This window comes from Panthera onca, chromosome B1, assembly GCF_046562875.1.
Source record: "Panthera onca isolate mPanOnc1 chromosome B1, mPanOnc1 haplotype 2, whole genome shotgun sequence".
NCBI lineage: Eukaryota > Metazoa > Chordata > Mammalia > Carnivora > Felidae > Panthera > Panthera onca.
The window spans coordinates 98463187-98476553 of record NC_138342.1 but is presented as its reverse complement, the minus strand read 5'-3'; the positions used below and the strand labels follow the sequence as shown (position 1 = coordinate 98476553).

The window sequence follows — 13367 nt, the reverse complement described above, 5'->3', positions numbered from 1 at the left end:
ATAATAATGGCATTTTCTTGGTAAAGTTGTGAGAAAAACATGTTACTGTATATAGAAGAGTGAAAAAATGTTTGAAGCATATAAGTGGAAATTATAAATTATAATTTACATTTAAAACAAAAATATTACCATAATTAGTAGTAATCGTGTCATTGTCTTCTAGACTTGCAAGTTTATCCCACATCCTCATTTATGTTGTGTGCCATGCTGTTTGTTACATGACAAAATGTGTCATTACTTTATTATCTCTATCATTGTTTTATGATAGATTCTTACAATGCTGCTAGTGTCATTTAATTTCTATCAAACTTCATTCGTTTATATTTTGGAGCACTTTGAGAAGCATTAAACTCTTTTACACAAATGCTTAAGTGAGTCATTAAATAATATTGTTATTGTTGCAATTTATAGACAACATAATGCTGTAACGTGTTTATAAAATTTTGCCAAACTTCAATATAGAATTCTTTAGGCAAACACTAATATTTGACCTGGAAGTCAAGAGTTATATATTTAGGGTGAAGGTTATATCATTTTATATCTTGTGACTCAGGAATAAATAAAAATACATACATATCAAATTGTCATCCCTACTTTGGAATATGTGATTTAAAAGTGGTATATGAAGGGGGCGCCTGGGTGGCTCAGTCTGTTGAGTGTCCGACTTCAGCTCACGTCATGATCTCGCAGTCTGTGAGTTCGAGCCCTGCGTCGGGCTCGGTGCTGACAGCTCAGAGCCTGGAGCCTGCTTCAGATTCTGTGTCTCCCTCTCTCTCTGCCCCTCCCCCGCTCATGCTCTGTGTGTCTCTTTCTCTCTCTCTGTCAAAAATAAATAAACATTAAATTTTTTTAAATGGTATATGAAGTAACCTATTTGAAAAAGTTAAAGTTTTCCACAGTCATATAATTTCCCAGAATCTGTATTCTGTTCTCTAAAGGATACTGTTTTCATATACCTCTTACTTATAGATAATTTCTTGTGGCATGTGTTAATCATAAAAATCTTTAATATTTTCATTTTCCTATGTAAAAATACTTGCAGCTACCAAAAATATAGGAAAATAAATGACCAGTTCCAAGGCTCTGAGAATGTTTATAATTTTCAGTTTTGTATATTTGGAAATCATATCCAATTCTTATGTAAAATCAAACTTCCTAAATTTTGCTAAAAATATTATTTTAAAATCAATTTAAAAATACCAAGCAAAGATTGAGGCAGCTGCTGCTGGAGAAGCTGTCTCCCCATCAACAGAACATTAACAATTCCATCTTCTGTTCAAAAATAAAATTGGCTGTATAGAAGTGATTGCATTTGAAATTATTGGTATGTTTGAATGCAACTACCAAACCATGAAAAATGAGGCTTTCATTTGCTGTAAAAATAAATTAGGAGGCGATGCTTTGCTAACAAAGCCATTTGAGCACCACAGTTCATATGTATTCATGGTACTATTAACAGATGTCTTTGCTTATACTGTAAGCTGTTTTATGATGTTATGGAATTCAGCATTACTTTATATCTACAGTAAGCACAGGCAACATGTTCTAGGATATAATAAAAATGTATCAAATTAGAGATCATATGGAAAAGTATACAATAATCTTATAAAACTAATTTCTTCTTATGAAGTCATGTTTCCCACTGCACTTGTAGAGTATTGTTTAACAGCACTGTTTCCCTGTTAATATTTCAGTACATCACAAAAATATAAAACAGTATAGAATGTAAGACCTTCTGTTGGGAAAATGTTTTTGCTTCTATAATAAACATAATATAAAGTAAGTATTAAACGTGCTCTATGTTACTTGTTGACCCTAAAAATGATTTTCTTTTTTAAAGTTTTTTTGTTTGTATTCCAGTTAGTTAACATACAGTATATCAGTTGCAAGCATACAGAATAGTAATTCAATTTGTATACAACACCCAAACTCATCACAGCAAGCACACTCCTTAATCCCCATCACCTGTTCCTCCATCCCTCCCCTCGGGTAACCATCAGTTTGCTGTCTGTAGTTAAGGGTCTTTTCTAAAAGGATTAATTTATCTATGATAATGACATGATGCTAGTCACCAGAACACTGTAAGATTTGCTAATAATCATCTATTGGTATCAACTTTCTAAGAAACATTTAAGAATTAATATGTAGTACCTTCAGTGAAGCAGTCCTGAATTTGAATACATACCCATACTTGTGAACATGCCCATTGGAAATAGTGTATATAGCTGAAAAAATTTCTACAACTGTTTGAGCTTAGGCAATTCCTTTCATCCTGAAAGGCAATTCCTTTCAACCCATAGTGAAATGGGACTGATAGCTACCTTGCATTGTTGTGAGAATTTAACTTTAAGAGAATTTAGATAAGGACTAAAACATGTCTAGTTCAATTTCCCATATGTACCACATTCTAAACATTGGTGATATATTCTATTCATTGTTTTGACATGTGTTCCTTTAAGGGGTGAAAAAAGACCTATAAATGATACTAGAAACCTTTAAAAATATGCAGCCTTGTGAAAATTAAAACCAAAATGATTGATTAAATATCCCTTTCTGTGCTTGCCTCAATATCTTATTATAAAAGCAGTAGTAGTTGGTAATAATTATTCATTATTTAGAGTTCCTAGCCCATATTTCTCAAACTGTGAGCAAACCAAAAACACCCCAAAATTATGTAAACTTTAGGCATAGAAATCCAATTCTTGCCTCTTTCCCATTATTTTGCCTAAGATATGAATTTACTTTATATAAACTCAGACTACTTTCATTAAATGCTATCAGTAATATGTCACATTTTATTCACTAAATACTGTTGGAATCTTTTTCTCTTGTAGATATTTCACATAATACTATTCTTCATCTTGGAATTTGACATTCCTGTCTGTTGATAAAGTTTTAGGAAATGTATCTATGTAAATTCTGTCTCCATATATACAATAAGCCCTTTCTTATGTGCTTACACAGAAGTGTCATGGTTGGTGTTGTTAAGGACAGCTGGCAATACAGTATATGAGATACAGGAAATTCACATGATGTAATTATGCTGTGAGACAAAACATACAACCTGTAAGAGAAAGATCCTGAGTAATTAAGAACTGTAAATACGGGACTCCAAACCAGAAGAATACGTTATAAAATAACTTCAAAGAAAATGCAGAGAAATCTGACTTTAGGTGAAATATCCCAAGAGTACTTCTAAAATTTGATAAAATTGAACCTAAAATCTTACTATCATGAAAATTAAATTAAAATCTTTTTTTTTCAAAAAATACTTTTTATTCTTTTCAACAAAGCATATTTTAATATAAAAATATGATTCAAAAATTTATAGATCAAAAGAAACTCCTGAATTGTTATAAGCCTGTTGTGATTTTAATTATAAAATTTATGCTTTTCTTTTTTTCTCACCCATTGACTATTGGATCTAAAAGTTTAAGCAGAAACATCTGGGTAACTATTATAAAAAAAGTACATATCACTTGGACATCTCATAGAACAAAGCTTGCAACTCTAAAAACATTTTAAAATACTTAAAATTACTTTTTTATCTGACAAAGTCATATATTTTCAGAGCTGGAAAGAAACTTAGTCCTCTAACTGAACTTTCAAATTATACATATGAAAAATCTCAAGTGCAGGAAACAAATATTTTGCCCCATTCTGTGTTTGTAAGGTAGTGGTGGAATTATAATTAGAACTCACACCATCTCGGTCAGTCTAGAATATTTACATTGCATTTTATTCATCAATCAATAAGATTTTAATTTTTAGTAATAAAAGTATTAATAAGACACACATAATAAATTTGGAATGTAGTTAGTGTATTTCTTGCACTACGTTAAATATCTAATACTCTAGTGCAACTCATTTTACTTTATATCATACTTCTTAATATTTCTTAATGATACATTTATTTTATCATTCAAAACCCCAAAACAATTATATATAAGTAAACCAAGCTCAGTTTAATTTGGCACTGCATATTAAAATATTTAAAATTAAAAAGTAGAAATTTTAATCTATTTTCCTTTCTTTATAAATATTACCTCAACAATAACAACAATACCCACAAGCATTCACAACGGCCCATTGTGTTTTATGATGAAGTTAAGGTGTCTAATGCAGGTATTTATTTTTTAATCTTATTCTTTTTATATACATGTTTGTATATGCCTTATGATGTAGCAGGTGAATACATTTCCATATTATGTAAGTTCAGTTATTTACTTATTCATACATCCAGTAATTATTTATGAATGTGTAAGCACTCTTCTGTGCACTTAGAATCTACTAGTGAAAAGAACTTCAAACGATCTCTGCATTCAACATTCTGGAAAGGCAGGAATGAAAATAGTATAATAAATAATACAGTATATTATAAATACGAAATCATTTGTTGTATAACAAAGTATAAGGTTATAAATGTCATGGAAAAATTAGGGTAAATAGCATCAAATGAGTTGGGGAGATTAAAATCCAAGGTAGCTGGTATTTGAGTGGTATTTGAGTAGAAATATCAAGGAGGTGAAATTGGAGAAAGTTATATGGAGGAAGAACATTCCAGATGGAGGCAACAGACAGAACAAAGATTATATGGCAGGTTAATGCCTGGTGTGTTCTAGAATCAGCAAAACCCAACATTGCTATAGCAGAGGGAATCTTTAAGAGAGGAAGGAGATAAGGTTAGAGATGGGTTAGAGGTAGGTGGTATTCAACCATGTGGATTTGGCCTTTGTCCTAAAGAAAATGGGAAACCATGGGGGAATTTGGAACAGATGTGGAATGATTCGCATGTTATAAGAATAATTCTTGTTAGGAGTATGAAGAATAAGATGGAATCTGAAACATCAGTTAAAAGGCTACTGATGTAAATCCATATGGCATAGAGTGAGGTATCACAGTTAAGGTGATTGAACTGTGACCTTGAAAACAATTCATATAGGGGTGCCTGGCTGGCTCAGGCCATGGAGCATGAGACTCTTCATGTTGGGGTTGTGAGTTCAAGTCTCACACTGGGTGTACAGATTACTTAAAAATATTTTTTAAAAAAGAAAACAATTTATGTGTTGGGGGTAGCAAATGATTTCAAGCTTTCAACTGAACAACTGGAAGGAAGGGTGAAGTTAGCATTGATTATGAAGGGGTAAACTGAAGACTGGGTGAGGATGAGGTCAGGATGGAATAACATAAGAAATTCAGCTTTATACATGTTAATTTTGAGATGTTAATTGTACCCCCATGTTTCTATGCTAAGTATGTTTTGTGATATAAAATTTCAGAAGTCAGGACATAGGCTAGGGCTTAAAGATACAAGTTTGGGGAACTCAATATATAGATGATATTTAAATACAAGAGGCAGGATGGAATCCCCAGAGGAGAGGGTAAAGAAAGAGATAAAGAAAGGAATGAATACTAAATCTTGGAATTTTCCGATCATAACAGGTTGGAGAGAAATTGAAAAGATGAGATGGGAGAACAGTGTGGGGTGCTGGAATAAAATGGGAAAAGTATAGGGGCGCCTGGGTGGCTCAGTCGGTTGGGCGTCCGACTTCGGCTCAGGTCATGATCTCGCGGTCTGTGAGTTCGAGCCCCGCATCGGGCTCTGGGCTGACAGCTCAGAGACTGGAGCCTGTTTCGGATTCTGTGTCTCCCTCTCTCTCTGACCCTCCCCTGCTCATGCTCTGTCTCTCTCTGTCTCAAAAATAAATAAAAAATGTTAAAAAAAATTAAAAAAAAATAAAATGGGAAAAGTGTGTAAAATGAGTGGGGTGAATTTATGTGACATATAATGGTCTTTAATGACCGTGACAATAACAGTTTGGGTGAAGCCATGTGGATAAAGGTGGATTAGACCAGAGAATGTAAAAAGAAGTATTGGAGACATAAGGTAGAGCCAGTTCTTTCAAGGATTTTTAATGGAGTGGGGAGCAGAGTGGTATCTAGAAGATAAATGAAATCAGGTAAATGATTATTATTAAAACGGTGGGACCAACATGTATTTATGTGCTAATAATGGAAATGATTCAGTTGAGGAAAATAAATGATGTAGAACAGTAATGGGATATTTGTGAGACTGATGACCCTCAGTAAAATAAAAATAATGAATTGATATATATCTTTGAAAGGACCTGACTGAGATAGTAACATAAACAGTTAACATATTGTAGCAGGTCTGGAAGCAGAAAATAAAGTTCTGGAAACTAGTAGGTGAGTCATTGAGTGCTTAGAACATGTGGAGTTCCCTTGTAATTACTCCATTTCCTCAGTGAAGTAGGAGCAACAGTGTAACTTAAGCAAGGTGCACAGAGAGAGGTGCCTGGGTGGCCTAGTCAGTTATGCATCTGACTTCTGATGTCAGCTCAAGTCTAGATATCAGGGTCTTGTTCAAGCCCCACAATGGGCTCCGCACTAGGTATGGAGTCTACTTAAGGTTTAAAAAAAGAAGGGGTGGTGACCCTAGTGGCTCAGTCGGTTAAGCATTTGACTTCGCTTAGGTCATGACGTCATGGTTGCTGGTTTTGAGCCACATGTCAGGCTGTGTGTTGACAGCTCAGAGCCTAGACCCTGCTTCGGATTCTGTGTCTCCCTCTCTCTCTCTGCCCCTCCACCACTCATGCTCTGTCTCTCAAATATAAATAAACGTTAAAAAAAATATTAAAAACAAAAAGAAAGCACGTGCACAGAGAAAAGAGTACAAGTTTGAGGAGACAGAATGGGTGAAGTAGTTGTCAAGAAGGGTAGAGTAAAAAGCAAAGGAATCAGTTAAATTGGTCAATAGCAGTACAAAATTAATAGTGATTAATTTAAAATATAACTTGTATGCTTAATCCTCTTTATTTAGGGTTTTCCTTCAAAAGTGTTAAACAGTACCACATATTTGGCAATTACCAACCTAAATCATCTAGCATTTGCTTTCTCTTATGTTAAGTGTCTTTCATAGCATCTGTCATTTTAGTTGATTTTTAATATACAGTAAAGATCCCCCTTCCTTTCTTGAGAAAGGAAAAATCTCCAAATGTAACTAATTAATTCCTGTCAATATTTAAGACACAAGTACAGGCTAATAGAAAGCTCACCCAAATGCTACAACTTAACTGATGGAAACATTTCAACCAATGCCTAGTGACAATAATTTTATATTTCATAAAAATTAAATTATTTTTAGATTTGAAAATAAAGATTAAAAAATATAAAATAATTCTAGAAGTAACATGTATTATAATATTATTTCGAAATAGCCTAAATTTATGTTGGTGTTTAACTTTTGTTATTTTAATTATTGCTGAATAAATTTCCATCACCCAAGCTATCAAAAGTGTTTATCAGGATCATATCTACCATGATCTTGTGTTTCCTCCATACAACTCTACCTCACCCTATACATACATATTTTCTTTACTAATTGAATATGATTAATTTCATCAGAGGAAAATATTTATCATTTAAGTATAAAAATTCTAAATCTTTAGATCTTGCTAGTGCTATGAGAAGCTATATTTGAAGAACATTGTCATTTACTCTTTATTAAGCAATATATTTGACAATCTGTGTTTCAGTCACTACAGTAATTAGAGAAAAAGAGGCTGTTCAATTATTAATGATTTTTAGAAGCAACAGCAACATTTTTTATTATTTGAAATACTAATAATATCAATTACTGGTAGGAAAAAAATCCAATGTGTTTCTAATGAGTTTTAATCAATAAATGTACATTTTAGTCAACAAAGTAAAATACTTTTCTTACAAGATACTTTCTCTTATAAAGTAAATTTAATAAGATACCCAAAGTTGCTAAATAATTACTTAATAAGACTAATTTATGAACTATATTTTTAAATGCTATTAGAAAATATAGACATATTGGGGCACCTGGGTAGCTCAGTTGGGTAAGCATCTTACTTCAGCTCAGATCATGATCTCATGGCTCGTGAGTTCTAGCCCATGTCAGTCTCTGTGCTGATAGCTCAGAGCCTGGAACCTGCTTCAGATTCTGTGTCTCCCTCTTTCTCTGTCCCTCCCTTGCTCGCACTCTGTGTCTGCCTCTCTCTCAAAATAAATAAACATTAAAAAAAATTTAAAAATATATAGACTTATTAAAAAGGAAAATATTAAATGCAAGCTATTTTGCTTCATGCTAATGGATGCTATGGCCTTTTAAAATGTATATAGAATACACGAAGTCTATTATATGAATGTATACAGTTAAGAGAATTAAATATCTGATCATATAATAAAATCTGTATTACTAATATAGTACCTAGGAAATTAATCTTTCTATTCCTACCAATCAACTTTCAATTTGTCTGACTTTTCAATTTTTACATATTCCTTGCCTATATATAGTCTAAGAACATATCTCTTCTTACTATTTGCACCAAAAATAAATGCAGCAAATTTTATTTGGAATTTTTCTAGAGAATGAAATGACGTAACATTTTTAACATCCTTAGGGTCAATTTGCAGTTATAAAGTCCTTAAAAATCACGTTAGTTAACACACTTTCATGCTAAAAACACTCAACAAACCAGGAATCGAAGGAATATACCATGACATAATAGCCCATAGAAGAAAAACCCTTAGCTGATAGTTTAGTTTACTCATTGGTGAGATTGAAAGCTTTTCCTTTAAGATCAGGCACAAGACAAGGAACACCACTTTTACCACTTCTATTCAAGATGATACTAGAAGTTCTCCACAGACCAGTTAAGTAAGAAAAAGAAATAAAAGTCAGCTAAATTGGAAAAGAAGAAATAATTTTTTCTCTATTTGCACATGACATAATCTTATATGTAGAAAATCTTAAAGATCCTACAAAAAAAATGTTAGAAGTAATAAATGAATTTAGCAGTCAAAGGATATAAAACACACCATACTTCCATTTTATATACTAGTGAAAAATCCCAAAAGGAAATTACAAAAAAAAATATTTACAACAACATTGAAAAGAATAACTGCTTAGAAATCAACCTAACCAAGGAGATGAAAAGAATTTTATGTTAAAACCTACATAATATAGCTGGAAGAGGCTAAAGATGACACAAATAAATTGAAAGACACCCTGTTTTCATGGATTAAAGATAATACTGTTAAGATGTCAATATTATACAAAGGAACCTGCAGAGTCAATGCAATTCATTTTTTTTATTAATATAATTTAGTGTCAAATTGGCTAACATACAGTGTATACAGTGTGCTCTTCATTTTGGGGGTAGATTCCTGTGATTCATCACTTACATACAACACCCAGTGCTCATCACAACAAGTGCCCTGCTCAATGCCCATAACCCATTTTCCCCTTTCCCTCATTCCCCATCAACCCTCAGTTTGCTCTCTGTATTTAAGAGTCCCTTATGGTTTGCCTCCCTCCCTCAGTTTGTAACTATTTTTCCCCCTTCTCTTCCTCCATGGTCTTCTGTTAAGTTTCTCAAGTTCTGCATATGAGTGAAAACATATGACATCTGTCTTTCTCTGACTGTCTTATTTCACTTAGCATAATACCCTCCAGTTCCATCCATCCATGTTGCTGCAAATGGCCAATAAATGAAGCAACAGAAAGAGAAACAAAGAAATCGATCCCATTTACAATTGCACCAAGAAGCATAAAATACCTAGGAGTAAACCTAACCAAAGATGTAACATATCTGTTTGCTGAAAACTAGAGTCAATGAAATTCCTACCAAAATACTGTTGAGAGTTTAAACTACTCCATGATTTTTCTTCCTCAGAATTCATTTTATGGGCTAACTGGCTGGTTGAATGAACACTAGCCCATCTCCCAAGTGCATGCCCTCAATAACATCCTGGAGAGTCACAAGAAAGTTTAAGTTCCTGGTATGTCTCCCCCAATACCCCTGATTATAATCTCTTCTGCCTTAGCTCCTTTCTACCTATGTGTCCTTTAAATAAGACCCCTGCTTATTTTACCAACCCCCCATTATTTTGGGTTTGAATTGACCAATCCAGCCTTAGCCCAGGAAACCCTAAAAACACTGCCCCCTGTGAACACTAATAAAAACACATGCCCCAGGTCCTACCCCTCACACTCTGCCTTTACTTCCCCATGCAGTGGACTCAAGACATGCTGTGTACCTATGCATAATAAACTTCTCTATTTCACCTTCCCTTGAGGTCTTTGTTGAGCTTTGTTGATCTTTCACCTAGGGCTCTATTTAACACGTTAATTTAACAAAATCATTACAAATCATAATAATGTTTCAAGTAGAAAAAAAATCCATTCAAAAATTCATATGGAATCTTAAGGGACCTCAAATAACCAAAACAAGTCTTGACAAAGAACAAAGTTGGAAGTCTTAACACTTTCTAACTTCAAAATTTACACTGTTTTGATTTCTACATTGTTGTGGTATTACTGACATAAACACAGACATATACACCATTAGAGTAGAATAGACAGGTGAGAAATAAACCCTCATACATATGGGTGAATGGTTTTTGACAAGGGTGCAAAGACCATCCAACAATGAAAAGACAATGTTTTCAAAAATGATTGTAGGAAAACTGCATGTCTACAGGCCAAGAAATAAACTTGGACTCTTCAACACATTAAAAAATATAGCTGAAATTCATTGATTACAATGCAAGAACTAAAATTATAAAACTCTTAGAAAATAGGAAAAGCTTCATAGCATTTGGTTTTGGAAATGACAGCATTGGTAATGCTAAAGTATGAGCAACAAAACAAACATAAATAAATTGCACCACATTAAAATTAAAAACTCATGAATCAAAGAACACAATCAATAGAATAAAAGGGCAGCCCACAGAGTAGAAGGAAATATTTGCAAATTATACATCTGATAAAAGATTACTATCAAAATGAGATAAAAAAAAAAAACAACTTCCTATAACTCAATAGCAACAACCCAATTAAAAAGTGAGCAAGGGACTTTATTTTTGGTTTGAATTGACCAATCTAGTCTTAGCCTGGGAACCCAGGAAACACTCCCTCTGGGATCACTAATAAATTTGGTATACAGATAAAATATTTTATGCTTTGTTTCTTTTCTATAGTATTTAAATAGAAACATTTGTGTTTCATAATGGAAAGATACAATCAAAGTTGTATAGTTAAAATTGGAGTCTTCCATGGAAATAGTAGAATTATCATGTATCACTAAACTAAGATTCATTTCTAGTATTCAATATAATTACAAAAGTTAAGAGTTATCACCCTCATGTACTCCCTCTATTGTAATATTAAAAAAATCTTGATTCCATTAAAAATAATGGCAATAACATTAACTAACAATGAAGTTTTTACCATATGTCAGGCGCTGTATGTACTCATTTAATCTTCATAACAACCACAGGAGGTAGGTATTATTACTATCCTCATTTGCAGATAAGAAAATTGAATCTCATATATAACTTGTCCTAGGAATGAATGGAGCTGAAATTTGAATTCAATAATGTACTTCCTGATTTATCATTACTGTCTTACCTTTATCCTAGGACTATCCTCTGATATGACCTCTTCTAGTTACATGCAAGAGTTTGTTCAGTAAGAGGTTATATTAGATGTTTAATAGAACATATATATCTTGCAAATGTCATTTTTATGTAGCTATGTTTTGTACTAGTGATAAAATCAATGTTTGTGGATATCAACTGCTTATCAGAATTCACTTGCTTTCTTTCAGAAACTACTGATATTGAGTCCTTTGGCTTTGAATTCAGAGGAGACCCAGGTGCAGCTCTCTTTAGTCCTCCAGAATCATGCAACACCATCCGCCTCTACCATGTCACCTAAGTTTGACCCCAGTGAGATCAAAGTCCTGTACCTGAGGTTCCCCGTTGGGGAAGTTGGTGCGTGTCTGCCCTGGCCCAGAAGATCAACCCCCTGAGTCTGTTTCCAAAAAAGGTTGGTGATGACTTTACCAAGGCAAACGGTGATTAGAAGGTCTGAGAATTACAGTGAAACTAACCATTCAGAGCAGACAGGTCCAGATTGAAGTGGGACCTTCTGCTTCTGCCCTGATCAAAGCCTTTAAGGAACCACCAAGAGACAGAAAGAAGCAGAAAAACATTAACCACAGTGGAAGTATCACTTTTGATGATATTGTCAACATTGCCCAATCAAATGTGGCACCAATCTTTAGCCAGAGGAGGGAACCATTAAAGAGATCCTGGGGACTTCCCAGTCTGTGGGCTCCAATGTTGATGGCTGCCACCCACATGACATCATAGATGACATCAGTAGTGGTGCAGTAGAATGCCCAGCTAGTTAAGAACTACAAAGGAAAATATTTCAATAAAGGATCATTTGACAAACTCCCCATTGATATTATATCATATAAAAAAAATAATTCTCCAAAGATTAAAATGTTTCTAAAAGACCCGATTAGTAACATATGTTGCAATCCTGAATCGCAGTTCCTAATGGCATTTTATTTGCAAATACCAACTTTAACCAACTTGTCAGTGTTATTATTTTAATAGAGAGTGAATTTTATTGATGAACATAGAATTCTTTAATCCCAGACATAATTAGGTCATTCTGGTACATTCTACAGATCGTCAAAAATTATAAAATAACAGGTCTTCAGATATTCCCTTGTCTGTTATTTTGAAAGTAACTAAAATATATTTAAATAAAGTAACTAGTATCTCAAACACTTTCTCTTAGAAATAATGCATATACCAATTTATTTCCTAATTTGGAAAAATAATTCCTATCTTTATTTTTCTAGTTTATAGATATTCTGCTCTAGAAGTCTGGAATTCTAGTTGAAAACAAAATATACAGGAAGGACATGTAATCTGTAGAATCTTTTATTCACTCATTTATCATGACAGATTGGATAAGATACATGGGATACAACATTTATAAAAATTAATATTGAAATTTAATTTTGCTTTTATCTTTCTGACAATTAAAGACAAACATGGCTAGCAACATAATTTGTACTACCCATAAGTAAAAGAGCACACTGCTTTGTATATCATACTTTGAGTTTACATTTTTACCATGAGTCTTCCATCATAGTACAGAAAAAGGTAAGTGATTAATGGTATAAGCCATCAGACTTCCAGCTGAGATAAGCTTATCTGTAGGAGTAACACGAACACATTAAAGGTAACTGAGCAAAGAATTTTAAGGAGATAAATTTTTAGATATTCAACTTTCATATACATTGCATTCTGCTACAATGCATGCTTCTAAAACAACTTAGTGATTGGAAAACAGGAAAATTATGTACAATATAATTGACATGTTGGAGTATGAACTATTTTCTGCAGTAAAGGCAGCCAGAATATCATTAATAGAATTATAATCTTCAGCAAGAAAGGAACAAGCATGGATATTGCCCAGGGAAAAATGCTACTGGCTTTACATTTTTGTTGTT

At 33.2% G+C, this 13367-nt stretch overlaps 1 pseudogene across 1 annotated transcript in view; it reads left to right on the top strand.

Moving 5' to 3' along the window:
- Positions 1–12522, top strand: part of LOC132692163 (large ribosomal subunit protein uL11-like) — a 99229-nt pseudogene extending 86707 nt beyond the window's left edge. The window contains exon 3 of the transcript XR_013555177.2: positions 11661–12522. The product of XR_013555177.2 is annotated as a large ribosomal subunit protein uL11-like (transcript). The remainder of the gene's footprint in view (positions 1–11660) is intronic.
- The last annotated feature ends 845 nt before the right edge of the window (positions 12523–13367 follow it).